Source organism: Xenopus laevis, chromosome 6L, assembly GCF_017654675.1.
Source record: "Xenopus laevis strain J_2021 chromosome 6L, Xenopus_laevis_v10.1, whole genome shotgun sequence".
NCBI classification, from domain to species: domain Eukaryota; kingdom Metazoa; phylum Chordata; class Amphibia; order Anura; family Pipidae; genus Xenopus; species Xenopus laevis.
The window spans coordinates 133,529,608-133,550,061 of NC_054381.1; the positions used below are offsets into that span (position 1 = coordinate 133,529,608).

Genomic DNA, 20,454 nt, shown 5'->3' on the forward strand with positions numbered 1-20,454 from the left:
TTTCATTCTTTCTGCAAAGCTGTGTTAATAAAATTTATAAATATTTATGTAGGATATTGGATAACAGGTAGCAACACAAAACTTGATAAGCGTCATTGTGTTAAACCTGACAGACATCAATCTAGTTGAACAATTTGTAGGAATATTCTGCCTTTCAATATAAGCTCAGCAATATGTGTTACAAGCCAGAGTGGCAGCTGGTGACCTAATCTCATAGGAAAATTGCATTCTGTGAATGAAGATGAAGCACAGAATAATACCAAATGCTGCTATTGTATAGTACATAAACAAAACAATAAGAATGTTTACTGTCAGCTAAGAAAGAGCTGATAACTGTAGTGCCTTTCCCTTATAAACCCACAGGTAATTACGGCCGCAGATGCATTAAAACAACCTCAGCTAGTAAAATAAAAGCGAGTGTGATGTACAGTATCTGGCTGTGCGCTAGCGGAAAGAATGGGCATGAAATATTCAAGATAACGACTCCAGACTCGCACTGCACAATGGAAATGTAAGCTCAGTGACTCCGCTACCTAGGATCTGAACAAAAGAACATTAACCTGGCACTTGCTTTCCAAATGACAAATTACAAGCGGTTTAACGTGACTGAAAGAATTCTCAAGCAAGTTATAGTATGGGGAAATATTCTGCTAGTCCGGTCAGCACAGGGACTCATTAATAATATTCTTCCATTGAAATTGTTCTTCCGTTGGTACGGCACTGCACAAACTAAAGATTTTGGACAGCACCAGGGTCGGATTGTGATGCATCTGGAAGATGTGGGGGCCCCTGAGATGGAAACCCCGGTGGGCCCTGGACCCCCGGGCTGACGCTGGATAACACTACCCCCTAATAATTGGAAGGCCTGGATTTACATAGAGGATGCCCCATGCATTTGCAAGTTTCCCTAGTCAGGTACGGAGCACTGGGGATTGGTACAAAGGAAATTTTAAAAAAAGTCTCCTGTGTCTTCCCAGTGCTTTGGAACCAATTCAGATGTGGCTGGGTAGCATCCTGCTACTCTAGGTCTGGGCCTTTGTGCCATTTCCAAAAATAAGACAATTGGCACAGACATGCCTAGCTACTTAATTTATGAATTTTATATAGCAAGTACATCAACATGAATGTAACGTCAGTTTTTTTTTGTTTTTTTTTTATTGCCCATGTTTATTGCCTAGGAACACTGATCAGCATGGGTGCCATATAAATTTTTTAATTGTCAGTTGAAAAAATGAAGTGCTAACATTGCATTTTATGCCCCAAGAACACACAGTAGTATAAAGGCAGGGCCAACTCATGTCACCGCCTCTTTGGTAAAGGTCTGTACATGAGGGAGGCAGGAGAAGGGTTTTAACTTTAAAACTTGTGTTTTACTTGGTTCACAACAAAAGGTTTCTCTCTTCTGTTTATTGAGAAAACTGGGTGCCCAGGAACCTGCACGAACTACTTCCGCCAGCCAGCAGTTATCCAGAATTTGAGAGCCATGCACAGGTAGGGTTGCCACCCAGACGGTATTTTACCGGCCTAGCTGGTAAAACACCTGCCAGGGCGGGTATTACAAATTTACCGGCAATGTAGCTGCCGGTAATTTGTAATACCCTTAAGAAAAGGCCTTGCCCTTGGGTGGAAACTTACCTTCTTTTCCTCATCTTGCCCTCGCGCAATGTGGCCCCGCCCCTTTTGTATTGCGGCTCTGCCCATTTTGCATCACAGACCACCACCCCCACCCGGTAATTTTTTTTTTTTTTTTACACAAAGGTGGCAACCCTATGCACAGGTCAAGGCAGACTGCAGATAGATCCAATGCCCCTGACCCTTATACAGGTATTGGACTAGTTATCTTTCCATAGTTGGGATCTCCTTACCTTAAGTCTACTAAATAATAATTTAAAACATTAAATAAACTCAATAGGATAGTTTTGCTTCCAATAGGGATTCATTATATCTTTGTTTGGTACAAGGTTTTAATAATACAGAGAAAAGGGGTGGCCTTCCCATAATTCAGAGTTTTCTGGATAACGTTTCCGGATAATGTATCCCATACCTGTATTTTTATTTATATAGTGTCAACCCATTTAGACTGCATGTTCCATACAGTTGAGCTTACAAAAGAGCATGTGCCCAAAAAACCTAAAGATGAGTCTGGAATGTCGGAAAAAACTGCAAAACCCAAAGGAACTGCATAACAGTCTGTCAATACTACCCTCTAGGGGACACGGCATGTAATAATTTATTGGCTAGGATATATCAGTATTAGCTTTAAGTGCATATGTAATGGCACACCATAAAACATTTCTGACATTAATAATAACTAGTGAAATGAAGTGTCCATAAATTGGAGTTGTAGAGTATTTTACATCCACCGTAACCACACCCTTAGCCCAGCTCCATACATGATACCACTAACACTTCATCTCACAGCAGAATTACAGAGTAAATAAATGCAGTGCTCTGTGGGTATATCCAGGGAGGCTGTATACAAGCAAACTCTGTATATACCACACCTCAGTACTTCATTCTGCCAGCAACCACACCAGTGTCTCTAACACAGCTCTAGACAAAGGAAAACGGCCGAGATTTGCAGTAGGATTCAGTGATACTGTGATATCAGCCTGTGGTCACACAATTCAGACTAAATCATGGATATTAAGTTAGTTCATCGAGTAAAATGTCTAAAATGTATACAGAGAAAATGAGACAGTTAACCATAAATTTGTGTGTTCGTAAAAGTATAACAGCTTGGCACGTGCCACCTCACTCTTGCTTTGCCCTTTGCCACCATATGTCATCTAGTTAGTACTGTCCAGTCCCGGGACACAGTAGAGGGGCCTGAAATAAGTCATAATGTAAGTCTTATGTACTAGTGACCTGCGTTCAGCTCCTCGCACTACTCATTCTCATTAATTACACGATAAGCTGACAGTTACATACATTATCTGACTCATTTGACAAGCAGCTTGCATTTTTATTAGCTCACCGAGACATTCACAGATGCACTCGCAAGAGCGACTGACTCATGGACTAAAATACCTACATTACTCATTAGTTATACATCTCCCTCATTCCAAAGAATTGGCATGGCCAGCAGCAGTCAGTAGGCAGTCAGTTACATTACCTCTGTGGGTCAGAACCAGAAACTGGGTCCCCATTCTATTTAATTAAGATGTAGTTTTCTCTTAATATAAAAAAAAAACACATAAGCAAATCTTGAGGTGTAGGCGACACACTGAACCTATATCAGAAGAAATGCTGAACTACACAGCGTGATGGGGTCCTCTCAATATAATAATGCCCTGAGCCAATAACATTGCAGTTCAGCAAGCATACTTCCCAGTAGGTACACTTATGTAACGCGCATTGTTCAGGGCTGCAATTTATCTGCAGCTCTCTCTATATATGCTCTATCTGCAGTCTTTCTCCGATGGAAGCGATATGAGATTTCCAAGCATCCATCATTGCAGGAAGTATTTTTTTTTTTTTTTTAAAGGTGGAATATTAAACAATGATGGATGAGGAGGTTGGCTAGTACTACAAATATAAATATAGAACACAGCTCAGCCTTAGCCCTATTGCTCTGTTCCTAGAGAGTATTTTCCTGCAGTGCCATTCCCAAACCCCAGCACATAGAGACATCTCACCGGATTCTGCACCTTCAGCTGTTCAGTGCTGCACAGAGACGGGAATCACAACACCCGGATACCAATATCATATGATGGGCATGCGGTCCTTCCAGCACACTGAGCCTGCAGCCTTATCTCGATGCCCATGTGGCCAAAACGGCACCTGCCTGCTGTATAACAGGGGAAGGATCCAATCTGCAGCAGCTGACACTTCTCTGCCCCCCTCCCCTCCTCACATGGCAGGCCGGGCCTACTGAATATTCACAGCTGGGAGAGGCCAGCCCCTGGTGAGAAGTCTTCTTTCCAAAATAAACAAAAACACTTTGATAATCTTTAGTTGTGTAATTCAGCTGTTCCCAACCTTTTTAGCCCCAGGGACCGGTGGCTAGGTGGGTGTTGCATAATAAAAACACAAACCAGTCACAGTGGATACATAAAATATGTATACATACAAAAACATTTGTTTTTTACTTAGTGAGCTTGCTAAAAAAAAAAAATTGCAAATAGCTCAGCCCGTGGCCCAGTGGACCCCTGGTTAGGTGGCCGCTACAATTACAATCTTTCCCAGAAACATTGTGCCTTTCAATACACAAGTGTAGAGCTGAATTGTCAGATATACAGATAAAAACAATAGAATTCTACCTGTATCTGACGAGTCAGCACGAATGCTCAATGTTCAGGTGCCTTCCAAGTAGAGTTTTCACCAGCCCGGTATTTTACCAGCCTGGCCAGTAAAAAATTCAGCTTGATCCCAAAGTTATAAATAGGGAAAATAAATAATAACATAGGAAGGCCGGTATTTTTTTTTTCAAGAAAAGGTGGCAACCCTAGGCTCCAAGGCACCTAATCAAAATTTATAACCAGCCTGATCGACAAGCCGACTGATATCCATCGTCTTCTGCCGATATCGTTGGCTCGTCTCCTACTATGCAGGCAACGAATATTATACGAAAATTTTTTCATATGAGAATATCTATGTATGGACATTTATATCCATGCTACAGGGTGTCTAGACTTTCGCTGCAGGAGTTTGGTAACCACAATTTTTAGCAGCTCAGGGGGTGGAACCAACCTGCCTGTAATTGATCCCCACTTAGGGTTGCCACCTTTTTTGGAAAAAAATACCGGCCTTCCTATATATTTATCTTTTTTTCCTATTAATATCATTGGGATCAGCCATCATTTTTATTGGCCAGGCTGGTAAAATACCGGCCAGGTGGATACTCTATCCCCACCACTGGCCTTACGGCAAGTACAGATGTCATTCCCCCGTGCATTCAAGCTGTGCAGTGTTCTGTTGAGATTTAATGGACTGTCAATAGCAGCTGAACTCAGAACAAATACTGCAAATACTGCTCTGTATTTATAGGTTTTAAAGGACAAGTTGGTACTACAGAGAACTGTAACAAATGTATCAAACTAGTGACTGCTCTGAAATAATATACCAAGAATGGGACATCTTGCATATAGAAAGATTAACCCTTTAACAACAGGCATCAATATTGCAACGGATAGGCTGCCCTCTCACACAGCAATGGAGTAACACTGCAGGGATGCTGCTAAAGACCCAACAGTCAACAAGAGGTGTTGAAACCATGAGTACTGGGAAAGTAAATCTGCTGGGACACCTACATTCAGTACCTGGTGGACTGGAGAGGATTAAAGGTCACCAATAAGCAAACCCCTATGTGCAAACGATCCTTAGTAAATACACAAAACCTTGCCTAGTGTGGGCATGGGAACTTTGCATCTTAAAACCCAATTTTCAAAAATAAAATATGGGACACTGTATAAAATATAAATAAAAATACATTTAATTGCAGATAGTACAAAAACAACATAGCAAATGTTGAAACTAAAGCTGGCCATAGATGTTAGGATTTTTAAAAGATCTTTTTCGTTATCATAAGACCAAGCTTATCTTGAAACGATCGTTTCAATGTACCGGTACGATTTGTCCATCAACTAAAAAGACCAATTCAAGCAATATTGTCTAGTTGAAGCCAGGAAAACCGAGGGTAGCTACCTGATTGGCCCTGCAAACAACTGGGCAATAGATAGATTCCACTGTGACCGATTAAAGTTTTCTAACCTGGCCGATCAATTTTCTGACCAATGTCGGACGAAAAATCGTTAAAGGCACGACTGTTCGATTCCCACTAATCTCACGATAATGTGACGGATTGGTCGGATGGCACTGAAATCAGTCGTTCATCAAAGAAAAATCTTTGTGTCTATGGGGGCCTTGAGAAACACAGGACACTTAATCATAGGCTATAATCAGAGCCTATGATTAAGTGTCCTGTGGGGACACGAAACGCGACAGGCTATTATTTTTATACAAGATGTAAATAAAGATTTTTGTACTGCTTTACTAATATTTTGAGACTTCTGGATTCTACTTGATTCATTAATATTTTTGGGGTGTTGGAATGGTGCCAGCTTTATTTTCTAGGTTTTTGTATGTATTTCCCCCCCTGCTGAGGGTTTGGAGCATGAGCACCCGGACCCCTTGTGGAAAGCGGTAAGCTTGTCCTTATATCTTAAAAAGTCCATGTTTTTTATGATTTTCTATTATATAGGCCAAGGCCTTAGTTGAGCTGTAGGGCCACTGGGTTGGCAGCAGTGGTGTAACTAGATATTACTGGGCCCCACAGCAAATAATTTTTCAGGCCCCCAAAATGTGTAGAGATTGACCTGATTTACCAATATCTATTGAAATTGTATATGAATTAGGGCCTCATAGGGGCCCCCTGCAGCTGCCGTTGTTACACCACTGGTTGGCAGTATGTTGATAAGAATTTATCCCAAATCATCAGGGGGCAATGATCCAGTCCTGGATTTCTGAAACCTTATTCCACATTATGCTGGCAGCCATTATTTCTCAGATAACACGGATGAAGCTGGCATCTCCATCACTAGGAATCAAACAGGTCAGATAACAAAGGAATGTTTGGGATCCCCAGAGACACAAACACTTTTTTAACAAGTTTGCACAATTGCAACAGCGTTAACACGGCCATGGAAACAAAACATCAGAGGGGGAACTCACAACATCGGGGTAGTTTAACTTTGGGACAGAAACCCATATCGTGTAATTAGCACTTTAGCTCTAATCATTCAGCTGCCGTTAATGAAACAATTCCGACTGGTTGCTATGGGAGACACCTCCTGAGTTAATTAACACCTGTTTTATGGATTACCTCCCCCAAAGTGTTAATTTCATTGATTTTAGTCATCCCACTCCAAAGACTTGCAGAGCTGCTGGGAGAAACAGAGAGGGGGAAAGCTACAGATGATATGGATATTGCAGCCAATGACAGCTGTGCAAGGGGCCAGGTATTATTTTCTCTTTATACAAATAACCCAATGAATTGACTAAAGCTGGCTATAGATGTAAAGACTTTTAAAAGATCCAATCGTTATCGTGAGACCACGATTATCTCAAAATGATCGTTTAAATGTACGATATGTCCATCAACTAAAAAGACCGTTTCAGACGATATTGTCAGCAAAACGGAAGGGTAGCTGCCTGCTTGGCCCTGCAAACATAGATAGATTGCACTGGGACTGATAAAGATTTTTTTTAACCTGGCCGATGAATTTTCTGACAGATGTCAGACGAAAAATCTTAAGATGTACGATTGTTCGAATCCCACTAACTTCACAATAAAGGTGGCCAAGTCAGCAGCTTACTGGCCAGTGTATGGGACCCCCCCGGCGGGCTTCCCCTGATCGAGATCTGGCCGAAAGTCGGCCAGATCTCGATTGGATGGGACTAAAAATCCCGTTGGATCATGGCAGAAGCGGCCCTGGCGGTCCCGTGTTCCGACCCCCCGTTACCATTTGTTACGATCCGATTGTTGGGCCCTAGGGCCCACAATCGGATCAGCCCGATATTGCCCATCTCAAGGTGGGCACATTGGGGAGAGATGTTGCGATGTTGCCAAACGAGCGGATCTCTCCGTGTATGGCCACCTTTATTTGACGGATTGGTCAGACTTGGTCGGCTAAAATCGGTCGTTCGGCAAAGAAAAATCTTTGCGTCTATGGGGACCTTAACATTATTTCCAAGTAAAAAATAAACAAAAACCCACGTTAAGAGGGCTACAAAGTGGCAGTTTCAGCAATTGCAACTTTCAAAGCGGTTGTTCACCTTTAAATTAACTTTTAGTATGACGAAGAGATGGATATTCCGAGACAATCTAAATTGTGATTTTATTTTTTTTTCCTTATTTGCAGTTTGAGTTATTAAGCTTTCTATTCAGCAGCTTTCCAGTTTGCAATTTCAGCAATCCGTTGCCTAGGGTGGAAGTTACCCTAGCAACCATGCATCAATTGGAATAAGAGACAGGGCCTGAAATAGAAAGATGAGTAGCAATAGCAAATTTATCAACTTGCTGAGTATTTGTTTTATGGGGACAGTGAAGCCCTATTTGAAAACAGGAAAGAGTCAAAAGAAGGCGGCAAAGATTTCAAAAACTATAAAAAATGAATAAAAGTTAAGATTAAAGGTGAAGCACCCCTTTATCCGCACTTGCCTTGTGGGAAGGATTCCTATGACAGGAGGAAGGGGTTATGTTTATGAATCCCACACATTACTGGCCAAGCAGATATTTACACGTCCCTCCATTATGTCACCAAGCAGTTGACTCATTAAAGCATTAGCAAAAGCTGTCCGGGTGCCCGAGATGCTCCATTACAATGTGGCGCTCATTCATTATGCACGAAGCCTGGTCCAAGCGGCTGTAACTGCGCCTCACAGAGCGATAATCGCGCGCACAGCAGCCAAGAACAGCGAGGGCTAGGACTACTGCAGCTGCCAACACATTAGCTACAAGCCCGGGAACTAGGGGGTTAATAATACACACAATTAGCGCCCTATCTCCACATCGCCATTCCCTAACCCCGTCACACACACAGAGTCAGAGGCTTCTCACCAGCTCTCGGTCGCTCAATCCCGCGCGACACCCAATGACCCGAAGGGCTCCGGTTCCTCCTTTACATAGAGCCGACAGCAGCCTCTGTATCCCTCCTCAGGCGAGCGCTCGTCCTGTTCCCCATGTGTCCAACACAGCACCTGCCTCACTGCTAACAGGGAAACGATCCAATCCGCAGCCGCCGACCCCCCCTCCCATCACATGGCTGGTCAGGCCTACTAAATATTCACAGAGGGGAGGGGCCAGCGGTGGTGGGAAGCGCTGTACTACGCTATGGTATCGGTATGTTCTTCATTCAGTGTTGCTATTGCTCCTTTTGCTTTTCATGTGCTGCAGAGGGCGTGGGACATTATTATATATATATATATATATATTTTTTTTTTTTTTTAGTTACCTTTTATGAACTAAATCTGAGCTTCACCAGCCACAGTGCACTGTACACCCCAATACATAATATTCTAATGTATTGGGGTGTAACACTAATTATTACGCAGTGACGAGTGAATTTATTCGCCAGCCATGGATTTGCGGAGAAATTTTTTCTCAAAACTGCTGCAAAATTTCACAGCGGAAAAATTCGCAGTGAATAAAACACCTTTTAGAAAAAACGCCCATTGAGTAATGCATAAGGGCAAAAAAAAAAGTCGCCATAAGAAAAAACGCCCATTGAGTAGCATAAGGACAAAAAAAAAGTTGCCATAAGAAAAAATGGCCATTGACTTTAAGGGTAAGGGCACACCTGGAGATTCGGGGAGATTGTTGCCCGGCGACTAATCACCTCTTCTTTGGGGCAACTAATCTCCCCGAACTGCTTCCCAGTGTCTGCCTGCTTCAATAAAAAACTCCTGCGCCAATGTACTTGCGGAACTTCAATTTTCTTATTCGTGAGGAAACTTCGGAAATCGAAGCGTGCGCAAGTGCATTGGCGCAGGAGTTTTTTCATTGAAGCAGGCGGAAGACATGGGGTAGCAGTTCGGGGAGATTCCTCGCCCCAAAGAAGAGGCAATTAGTCACCGGGCGACTAAATCTCTCTGAATCTCCAGGTGTGCCCTTACCCTAATGAATTAGGAGAAAAAAGTCGCCATAAGAAAAAAGGCCCATTGAGTAATGCATACGGACAAAAAAAAGTCGCCATAAGAAAAAACGCCCATTGACTTTAATGCATTATGGGAAAAATTTGCCATAAGAAAAAACGCTCATTGAGTAATGCATAAAGACAAAAAAAGTCGCCATAAGAAAAAAACGACCATTGACTATAATTCATTTAAAAATCCCGTCGGAGGACCGCATGGGTTCATTTATGTGGTCCTCCATCCGACCGTCCGTAATTCTCCTTGTTGTGATCCGATCGTTGGGCCCTAGGGCCCATGATCAGATCAACCCGATATCACCCACCTCAAGGAGGGCATTTTGGGGAGAGATCCACTTGTTTGGTGACCTCGCCAAATGAGCGGATCTCCGTATGAGGGACAAAAAAAACAGTTTCAACAGTTTTATGTGTTTTTACAGTTTTGCTAATGAAGGTGAATAGCTGCTTAAGCTTCAAGCCACAGTTTCCACAAGAGACCTGTTTATCTTAGTTACAATTGTATCTTTGTATATCTTAAATTGTTACACATGTGCAGCTGCCAGGTATTCTAGGTTTTCTGCCAAAATCCTCTTATTTAATTACATTTCAGAAACATTGTATCTTTTTGTGGTTATTCAGTGCAGGAGACTGAATAGCATATTTTTATAATATTGGCCATATAAAAAACGACATTATCACTAACCCTAGCAACCCAGAAAGGACTTTTTTCTTGAGCACAACCTTAAAGGAACAGTTCAGTGTAAAAATAAAAACTGGGTAAATAGATAGGCTGTGCAAAATAAAAAATGTTTCTAATACAGTTAGTTAGCCGAAATGTAATGTATAAAGGCTGGAGTGACTGAATGTGTAACATAATAGCTAGAACACTACTTCCTGCTTTTCAGCTCTCTAACGCTGAGTTAGTCAGTGACTTGACGGGGGGGGTCACATGGGCATAACTGTTCAGTGAGTTTGCAATTGATCTTCAGCATTCAGCTCAGATTCAAAAACAACAGATTTGACTCATGTGCCCCCCTCAAGTCTCTGAAACCAATCAGTGGATACCAAAAGAGCTGCAAAGCAGGAAGTAGTGTTCTCGCAGTTATGTTACACATCCAGTCACTCCAGCCTTTATACATTACATTTTTGGCTAACTAACTATGTTAGAAACATTTTTTTATTTTGCACAGCCTGTCTATGTACCCAGTTTTTATTTTTACACTGAACAATTCCTTTAACATCATCATGTCTGAGGTCTATAGGACCATGGAATAACCAAGCCATTACTAGAATAAATGCCAAGTGATATGGACAGGTCTTTGTTAATGTTCCTCTTTACATACCTGTATCAGACTGTCAGACACCACTTCACTCATTGCAATTGAAGAAGTATAGTTGGGTTTGAGGCCAGGGCAAAGACCAAATCACATGCGGCATTAGCTTAGTTCATGTTCTACCATTTCTATGGATTGAAATCACTCCTAACCTATATCTTTGTCTTCTATGGTTTGTAGAACTTTTTTAGTTTTTTCAAAGTACAAGTGGTGCCAGTGAATTGGAATCAATAGTAGGGACGCACCTAGGGTTGCCACCGGGCCGGTATTTCACCGGCCTGGCCGGTAAAAATGATGGTTGAGCCCAATGTTATTAATAGGGAAAAAATATACATAGGAAGGCCGGTATTTTTTTCCAGAAAAGGTGGCAACCCTAGATGCACCAAATCCACTGCTTTCAGATTTGGCTGAACCCCTTGCGAAAGATTTGGCCGAATCCTGGATCCAAATTTACATATGCAAATTGGTAATAAATGGTGAAAGAGAGCCACACGATTAAAACATATTTTACATCATTTGTTTGTGTGATGAAAAGTCACTCGATTTTAAGGATTCGGATTCGGTTTGGCCAGGCACGTGTATTCGGCCCAATCTGAAGCCTGCTGAAAAAGGCAGAAAACGAATCCTGGATTTGTTGCATGCACAGTTTATTATCAATTATGTTGGCAAAGAAACAGAAAGAAAAAAATACAGTGCATGGGATTTGAAATTGCAACCATCAACACTTAGAACAACATAAAATGTTTATTAAGATTCTTTCTTTATTACAAAAAGTCCAAAAATTATCGTTCATCTGCATAGTCTTGCTGTAAGGCTACTGGTACACTGAGCCAGCCTGTCTGTTCCCCCCTGCACCCCACCTCTCGCAACTTGTACCCCCACAAACTCTTACTGCTAGTAATAGAAAGAAGGGAGTCTCCAAAGGGGACTGGGTGGGCAACGGATTTAACAGCTGTTTGAATCTCCTACCCAGTCCACAGAATAGCTCCCTTCTTTCTACTATCAACAGTGAGGTCTGCAAGTATAATGTAACCCCTAAAAACTTTCAGCTCTAGGACTTTGTGGCCTTCCCTCAAACCTGGGTGTGATCTAGGGCTTGCACAGAACAACAGCACTTAATACAGTACATCCAAATGCAGGAGCATTGCCACTCAGCAACTATCAGCTTGGCATTTCCAAACTGCTTTCAGTGATGTCTGGAACCTAAAATAATACATTCACACCAGTTTTGACTGACCAAAACAGAACAGCAGCGGACCCAAGGACACCAAAGCCTAAGCAGACAAATGCTCTGAGGGGACATGAATTTCATTTGACCAACCAAAGCTTGAACAGATAACTCATTTGTCTTTACATTTCCTTTTAAACTCCAATTTAAGACTGGCAATAACATGATTAAATATTAACTAGAAACATTAAATATTCATGTAAGTGATAAACAATTATTGTGAACTAGTTTTAAAACAGATCATTTGAGAGACAATAGAGAAAAATTTGGAATTTCACACAATTAGTCTTTTAGGATTTATTTAACACTTGTTGCGAAGTCTTATCTTTCAAGGTATTAGAAAATCCAGGGGCCAGAGCACTCATTTGCCCCCCAGTTTCCCAGTCCACCTCAACTACTTCAGGTTAATTTTCTGTAATTACTGATCTAATATTGGCCACTGGCTAATTGCTCCCTACATTTCTCCCATTTTCAGCCGTTCAAAGTGGTCATCTGCCTGTGTATGGGCCCTGTTATTACTTATCACACCAGTTTTGATTGACAAAAATGTAAGACCTGCCAAACTGAGGGTCCAATTGTTTGTAGTGACATTGGAGGCTGAGTTGCTAATTTGATTGTTTTAAGGGTTGGGGCAAAATCATGCACAGACCAGTGTTCAGAGTAGTCTGGTCCAAGATGACATACTATGTAAAAAACAGAAATGTGCTAGTGCATTATACTGTTTAAAATACAGAAGAAATGTGCTTAAAACACTTCTGCTGCCTCTTTCCCAGGCTGTGCAGGGGAGCCAGCAGCACTTAGCACTGTAGGATAGGAACCAATCAGCAGCTAGGCCGACCTGGGAACTGAAGCCTGTCTTTGTTTGTGACTGTCTGATTGGCTATCCCCCTTCTACCGTGACCATTAGGACACACCCACCTTTTTAATGCAAAACATGGATACAGTCCAGAGAGGAGACCATTTTTAAAGAGATTCTGTCATGATTTTTATGATATAGTTTTATTTCTAAATTACACTGCAAATAATCCATTCTACAATATAACATTTCATTCCTGAATCAGTAAGTGTATTTTTTTAATAATATTAGTGTGTAGGCAGCTATCTCAGGTTATTTTGCCTGGTCATGTGCTTTCAGAAAGAGCCAGCACTTTAGGATGGAACTGCTTTCTGGCAAGCTGATGTTTCTCCTACTCAATGTAACTGAATGTGTCTCAGTGGGACCTGAATTTTACCTTTGAGTGCTGTTCTTAGATTTACCAGGCAGCTGTTATCTTGTCAGGGAGCTGCTATCTGGTTACCTTCCCGTTGTTCTGTTGTTAGGCTGCTGGGGGGGGTGATATCACTCCAACTTGCAGTACAGCAGTAAAGAGTGATTGAAGTTTATCAGAGCAGGCACATGACTGAGGGCACCTGGGAAACTGACAGTATGTCTAGCCCTATGTCAAAATTAAATATAAAAAATCTGTTTGCTCTATTGAGAAATGGATTTCAGTACAGAATTCTGCTGGAGCAGCACTATAAGCTGATGCGTTTTGAAATATTTTTTTCCCACAGCAGTATCATTTTCATATTATTCACTATTGCCTACAAAATTGGGGGAGTTAAGTTATGTTATATGTCCCCTTTAATTATACCACAAACCTGTGCATATCTGTCCATGCATGGGATAACTATTGGAATATCCCGCTGTTTGGCTCAATAGAGGTAGTGTGAGTTAATACCACTGAATATTATGGAACAAGCAAACAAGGTAAAAAAATGGAGATTAGAAAAGGAAGTATAAAATAAATGAAGATGGAGGTTTTCTGGCCCTCACATCCAGTGGCCCTGTATATCCTTTGCTCCAATCCACAGCATTATATCATGCCATCCTATACATTTATTGTACAACATGCAGAAACATTTTTCAGGACAACTTGAGAAGATAAGATCTCCTGTCTGTCATGACCCACCGATATATATGACCAATATGATTTTGCCGCTCAACAAAACATGTATTAGGGTTTTTTTTAAATACACGGAGCTTCAATGTGCCGTGTGATTACCCCAACATTAAAAGCTTGCCCATTCGACCAATGTTATTCCATAGTATTGCAACAACTGGCGAGGCATCATGCTCCTATCTGTACCTAGCAAGGTACTCACACGAATCATGCTGCTGAGACTGAGGGAGGCTCTAGACAAACGACTGCGAGATGAGCAAGCAGGCTTCAGGCAGGACAAATCTTGCACGGACCACATTGCAACACTGCGCATCATCATAGAACAATCACTGGAATGGCAGTCTCCACTTTACACAATCTTTGTAGACTTTGAGAAGGCCTTTGATAGCGTAGATAGAGAGGTCGTCTGGAAACTTATGGCACATTATGGGATACCACCAAAATTCATCCCCATTATCAAACAACTTTACAACAACTCCACATGCCAGGTTGTGCATAAAGGAAAAATGACAGAGCCTTTTGAAGTGCGGACGGGGGTGAGACAAGGCTGCATGTTGTCACCAACCATCTTCCTGTTGGTAGTAGACTGGATTATGAAGAGTTCCACACAAAATGCCAACACAGGAATCCACTGGTCCTTCACTAAAATCTTGGAGGACCTAGACTTTGCAGATGATGTCAGCCTCCTGTCGCACAGACAACAAGATGCACAGCAGAAACTCACACGTCTATCAGAGGAAGCAGCAAAAACTGGCCTCAAGATCAACACTAACAAAACAGAAACCATGAGGATTAACCATCAGCAGCAAGATCAAATCCAGCTGCAAGGAGTTGACATTAAGGACGTGGACAAGTTTGTCTACCTGGGCAGCGTAGTAAGTAAGGATGGAGGAGCAGATGAGGACATCAGGAGCCGTATCAACAAAGCCAGATATGCATTTAACACCTTACGTCCCATCTGGAACTCCACTGCCCTTTCACAACAAACCAAAATTCGTATTTTTAACACCAATGTGAAAGCAGTCTTGCTTTATGGTTCGGAAACCTGGAGACTGACCATGACAACCACAAGTAAGCTCCAAACCTTCATCAACTGCTGCCTACGACACATCCTACACATCAGATGGCCAGAGAAGACTTCCAACATCAGCCTATGGAAAAGATCAAAACAGATCTCCATTGACCGAGAAATCAGAAGAAGAAAGTGGGGCTGGATAGGCCACACCCTCAGAAAAAGTTCTGACAACATCACAAGGCAAGCCCTTGAGTGGAACCCACAAGGGAAAAGAAAAGTTGGCCGGCCAAGACAGACATGGAGGAGGTGCATGGAGGCTGAAATGAAGGCAGCCGGATGGACATGGGCTCAGCTGAAGAGGACCGCTGCGAACCGAGTTCGTTGGAGGAGTGTCGTTGAGGCCCTATGCTCCCCGCTGGAGCAAACGGACTAAGAGAGAGAGAGAGATTGGAGAACTACTGAGTGTTGTTGCACAGGAGAAAACATGTACATAGGGGTCTTACATGTGCGGTGAGGATATTTGTGTTCCATTTGCCTGCACACCTGATTGGCCAACTACCTATCTAATCAATGAGACTGTGGAACTCCATAGTATAGGATGCTTGTAAATATTTTGCAACAGAGTTCTTTTTAATTAATTATTTTAGAGATGTAACATCATATATTTATATATCATATATACATGCAGTAAATATTAAAAGTCATACTGAATTTGCCTAGCGACTGGAACCTAAGCTTGCACAGCGCATACGCTGGCATACAGTGTCTGGATAATGTTTGTGGAGGAAATGTTTGGCAGATGAGGTGCTCTGCTTCACATTGGATATTGCTGATCCATATTAATAGTGAAATCTTCTATGGACAGGTTGCCAGTAATTAACTTTGCGTGCAAATTGATTGGGTAGCATATTGCCAGATGGAAGAGGTCAAATCTTTAATTAAAATCCAGAAAACATTACAAAGAAGAAAGCACTGACCTAGCATATAAAACGTGCAACACTGACTCTACTAAACTGCAAATGGATTGAACAAGACACTCATTTACTAGTATACTGTATGTCACTTACTAATTCACTTATTCATAGTAAAGAATTACAGAGCAGTACCCTAAGAACTTACCAGTTTTTTTTTCAGGAAAATATGAATTTGCCGAGGAAGACACCTGGGACATTGGAACCATTCCCAAATGCATCCTAACGTATCAGTGTTCCCTTTTTGTTCACTTTGGCCATATGATCAAGATTCTCTGTGTTATAATGTGAAGTGTGTATTGTACACAAGACTTGCACAGCTTAGAACATTGCAACCTTGGTCTAGCAAAATCTATCCATGAATCTAATGCAAATAATATGTTTCAGAAATGTCTCAACCAGACAGTAAATTATTTTCCAGAGTCTATGGAGAACCCAGCTTTCCAGTAGTGATCTGTGGGTCGACAAACAGTCAATCCACACCCAACCCTAACCCACCCATTTACCACCCTCACCCAAACCTAACCTGGCACACATTCTTATTTATAGACCCACCCTGTATTGGTGCGGGGCATGCAGACGGGAGTCTATAAGATCATCATTAGATATGGAGTAAAGTAGAAATGTGGATACCAAAAGAAGCATGGATTAGGACACCTTTACAAGTATTACCTTTCTTTTAATATTCCATGGTGCATCCAGTTCGTACAGCTTCCGGAATCCTTGAGGAAGAAAAAATAGGAACTTGGGTCCACACGAGCCAGGAAGGTGCAAGGCTTATAACCACTTTTATTTGAGAAAAAGGCAAGTGCAAGTAAGGTAGAAACGTGGAGCCAGACAGACTGACTGCTGCTGTACAGTAAAGTAATAAAACTTGAGCTCATATTCATTTTGTTTGATAAATATATCTGCTTCACTAAAATATTATTTTGCATTTTTGAAGAGACGGGATGATGCAATATCTCAAAATTATTTTACATCTACACTATCGGGCAGTAAAATACCGGCTAGCAGTGGCTTAACTAGATATTACTGGGCCCCACAGCACATTATTTTTCAGGCCCCTAGGTTGACCAGTTTTAATAGTATTTATTTAATGGTATAAATTAGGACCTGATGGGGCCCCTATAGCTCCCGGGCTCCACTGTAGCCACAGAATGACACTGCCCAGAATTAGACAACTTGTTATCTACAAAAACCCCAAGATCCTTCTCATTTAAGGAAACTCCCAACACACTGCCATTTAGTGTATAACTTGCATTTATATTATTTTTGCCAATGTGCATAACCTGCATTTATCAACATTGAACCTAATTTTCAAGTTTGCTGCCCAGTTTCCCAACTTAGACAAATCACTCTGCAAAGTGGCAGCATCCTGCATGGAACCTATAGTTCTGCACAATTTAGTATCATCTGCAAAAATAGAAACAGTACTTTCAATGCCCACCTCCAGGTCATTAATAAGCAGAAAAGCAAGGGACCTAGTACAGAGCCCTGCAGTACTCCACTAACAACAGTGGTCCAATTAGAAAATGTTCCATTTACCACCACTCTTTGTAGTCTATCTTTTAGCCAGTTCTCTATCCAGATACAAATACTATGTTGCAGGCCAACATCCCTTAATTTAACCTAGGGATGCACCGAATCCAGGATTCGGTTCGGGATTCTTCCTTTTTCAGCAGGGTTTGGATTCAGCCGAATCCTTCTGCCTGGCCGAACTGAATCTGAATACTAATTCGCATATGCAAATTAGGGGTGGGGAGGGAAAGCATGTGACTTTTGGTCACAAAACAAGAAGAAATATTTTCCCATTCCCACCCCTAATTTGCATATGCAAATTTGGATTTGGTTCAGTATTCGGCCGAATCTTTTGCGAAGGATTCGGGGGTTCGGCAGAATCCAAAATAGTGGATTCGGTATATCCCTAATTTAACCAGTAACCTTTTGTGTGGCACTGTATCAAATGCTTTAGCAAAGTCTAAGTAAATCACATCCACTGCCATCCCAGAATCGAGGTCCCTGCTTACCTTTTCATAAAAAGAAATTAAAGTTAGTCTGGCAAGATCTATTATGCATAATAGATCTTATATTCTCTAATGCTCAAACCAGAGGTTTTTTGAGTCTTTTCGTTTAAGCCCCATTTAAGATTTGGTTAATGGAGAAGGAAAACTACTGAGGCATTTTATTGCCAATAGATTAGCTGCAATAGTGCAAGCTAGCATGCTATATTTATTCTGTATAATGTTTTACAATACCTGAGTAAAAAAGCTCTAGAGGCTCTCTGTTTGTTTAGGATAGCAGCTGCCATATTAGCTTGGTGTGACATCACTTCCTGCCCGAGTCTCTCCCTGCTCACTTATTGCTCTGGGCTCAGATTACAGCAGAGAAGGGGGGGGGGGAGAGGAGCAAACTGAGCATGTCTACGCCCAGGGCAAGGAGGTTTAAGCTGAAGGCAAGAAGTCTTTACAGAGGACTCAGAGCAGCTTACTTAGTTTTAACCTTTCCTTCTCCTTTAAAGTGCCCTTCAACTAAAAATGTCAAAAATGTCTAGAACAAGAAGTGTGTCTTTTGACTCATATGGAAAAAAAGTGAAAATTGTATTTTTACAATTAAGGTTTGTATTTGTTTGTTGATCGAGCATTTTCATCTGCCATTATGAAGCCTTCAAACTTTCAAGAGGAGCCAGTAGAGCAAACATTTTGTCCCCAAATCTTACCTTAACTGATGTTCACTCCAGGCCACCCCATCCACTGTTCTGGGATACCTTGGGGAGTCAGGCCAGTTTAGGAACCGCTGGCTTAATGCATAGTTGCTCAGACTGAACCAATGCTATTAAGTGATGTAACAGCATTTGACACAACAGAAAGCCATGCCCATTGTGATGTTTCCACAGAGTCTTCTGTTATTCGTTCATCCACATTTGGCACAGCAGGGAATCTCCTTTGTACTGTACCACTGTATCAGAATCTCAGTGCTCCTTTGGAATGGCGATTATGACTTCTGTGCACATTAAAAAACACTCATGCAAGCAGATTAGTCAGACGAATCTTGTGGTCTATGGACGTTTGCTGCTGTATTATAATGGCATTCTGCTGCGCAATGAGAGCTGTTGATGTATTTTTAATGAGATGCTGGTTCACTCGGCTCAGCTGATTGCTTTCTGTGAAATGCATTGTGTGGTGATAATAGAAAGTGTAAGATGATTAAGACAAAATAGGGCAAACTCCCACAGACAATGTTTCAAAAAGGAAAGGTTAAATATTGTACCCCTCTGCGCCTATTTTGCATTTTAAACACTGTCACAAGTCTTGGCACCCTGTTTTCGAAGCGCAAAGAGACCTGCAACTACTCCCATAAATACAATACTGTCTGTATTCAGCAGCATTATTGGCATTGCATGTCAAGGAGACATAAAAGTTAGGGAGACGCAGATAGAAGCAGGGTCCTGTTCTTAAAGGGATACCGTCATGGGAAAAAAATTTTTTTCAAAATGAATCAGTTAATAGTTGCTGCTCCAGCAGAATTCTGCACTGAAATCCATTTTTCAAAAGAGCAAATAGATTTTTTTATATTCAATTCTGAAATCTGACATGGGGCTAGACATATTGTCAATTTCCCAGCTGTCCCAAGTCATGTGACTTGTGCTCTGATAAACTTCAATCACTCTTTACTGCAAGTTGGAGTGATATCACCCCCCTCCCTTTTTCCCCCCAGCAGCCAAACAAAAGAACAAAGGTAACCAGATAGCAGTTCCCTAACACAAGATAACAGCTGCCTGGTAGATCTAAGAACAGCACTCAATAGTAAAAACCCATGTCCCACTGAGACACATTCAGTTACATTGAGAAGGAAAAACAGCAGCATGCCAAAAAGCATTTATCTCCTAAAGTGCAGGCACAAGTCCCATGACCAGGGGCAGCTGGGAAACTGACAAAATGTCTAGCCCTATGTCAGATTTCAAAATTGAATATAAAAAAAAATCTGTTTGCTCTTTGGAGAAATGGATTTCAGTGCAGAATTCTGCTGGAGCAGCACTATTAACTGATTCACTTAGAAAAAAATGTTTTTCCTATGAAAGTATCCCTTTAACAACTTGCCTATGACTGTACTGCACCCCATGACACTATGTTCTGCAACAGAATTTTTGAGCCAGAACAAGTGCCAGCTAAATGAGCATTAATGTGGTTGCAAATGATCTTTAATGTCTCTTACTAACAGATTATTTTTTATGCTTAAATTAGCACCACCTGGTGGTGTATTAGGGTAGGAATAAGAAGGAGTTGGGCTTCTGCATTCCCTGCAACAAGGGACAGTTAACAGCCTGTGACATGCAT

At 41.5% G+C, this 20,454-nt stretch overlaps 1 protein-coding gene across 9 annotated transcripts in view; it reads right to left on the reverse strand.

The window, feature by feature from the left end:
• The window catches only part of pag1.L (phosphoprotein membrane anchor with glycosphingolipid microdomains 1 L homeolog), a 99,349-nt gene extending 90,576 nt beyond the window's left edge, over positions 1 to 8,773 (reverse strand). For 5 of the 9 annotated variants that reach the window (XM_018266554.2, XM_018266549.2, XM_018266551.2 and 2 more), the window contains exon 1: positions 8,561 to 8,772. The gene's annotated coding sequence lies outside the window, so the exon portion shown is untranslated. Of the gene's footprint in view, positions 1 to 3,638; positions 5,778 to 8,560 lie in introns of those variants that run through there. The other 4 variants (XM_018266553.2, XM_018266550.2, XM_041565472.1 and 1 more) reach the window with 2 other exon arrangements.
• Positions 8,774 to 20,454: the final 11,681 nt, after the last annotated feature.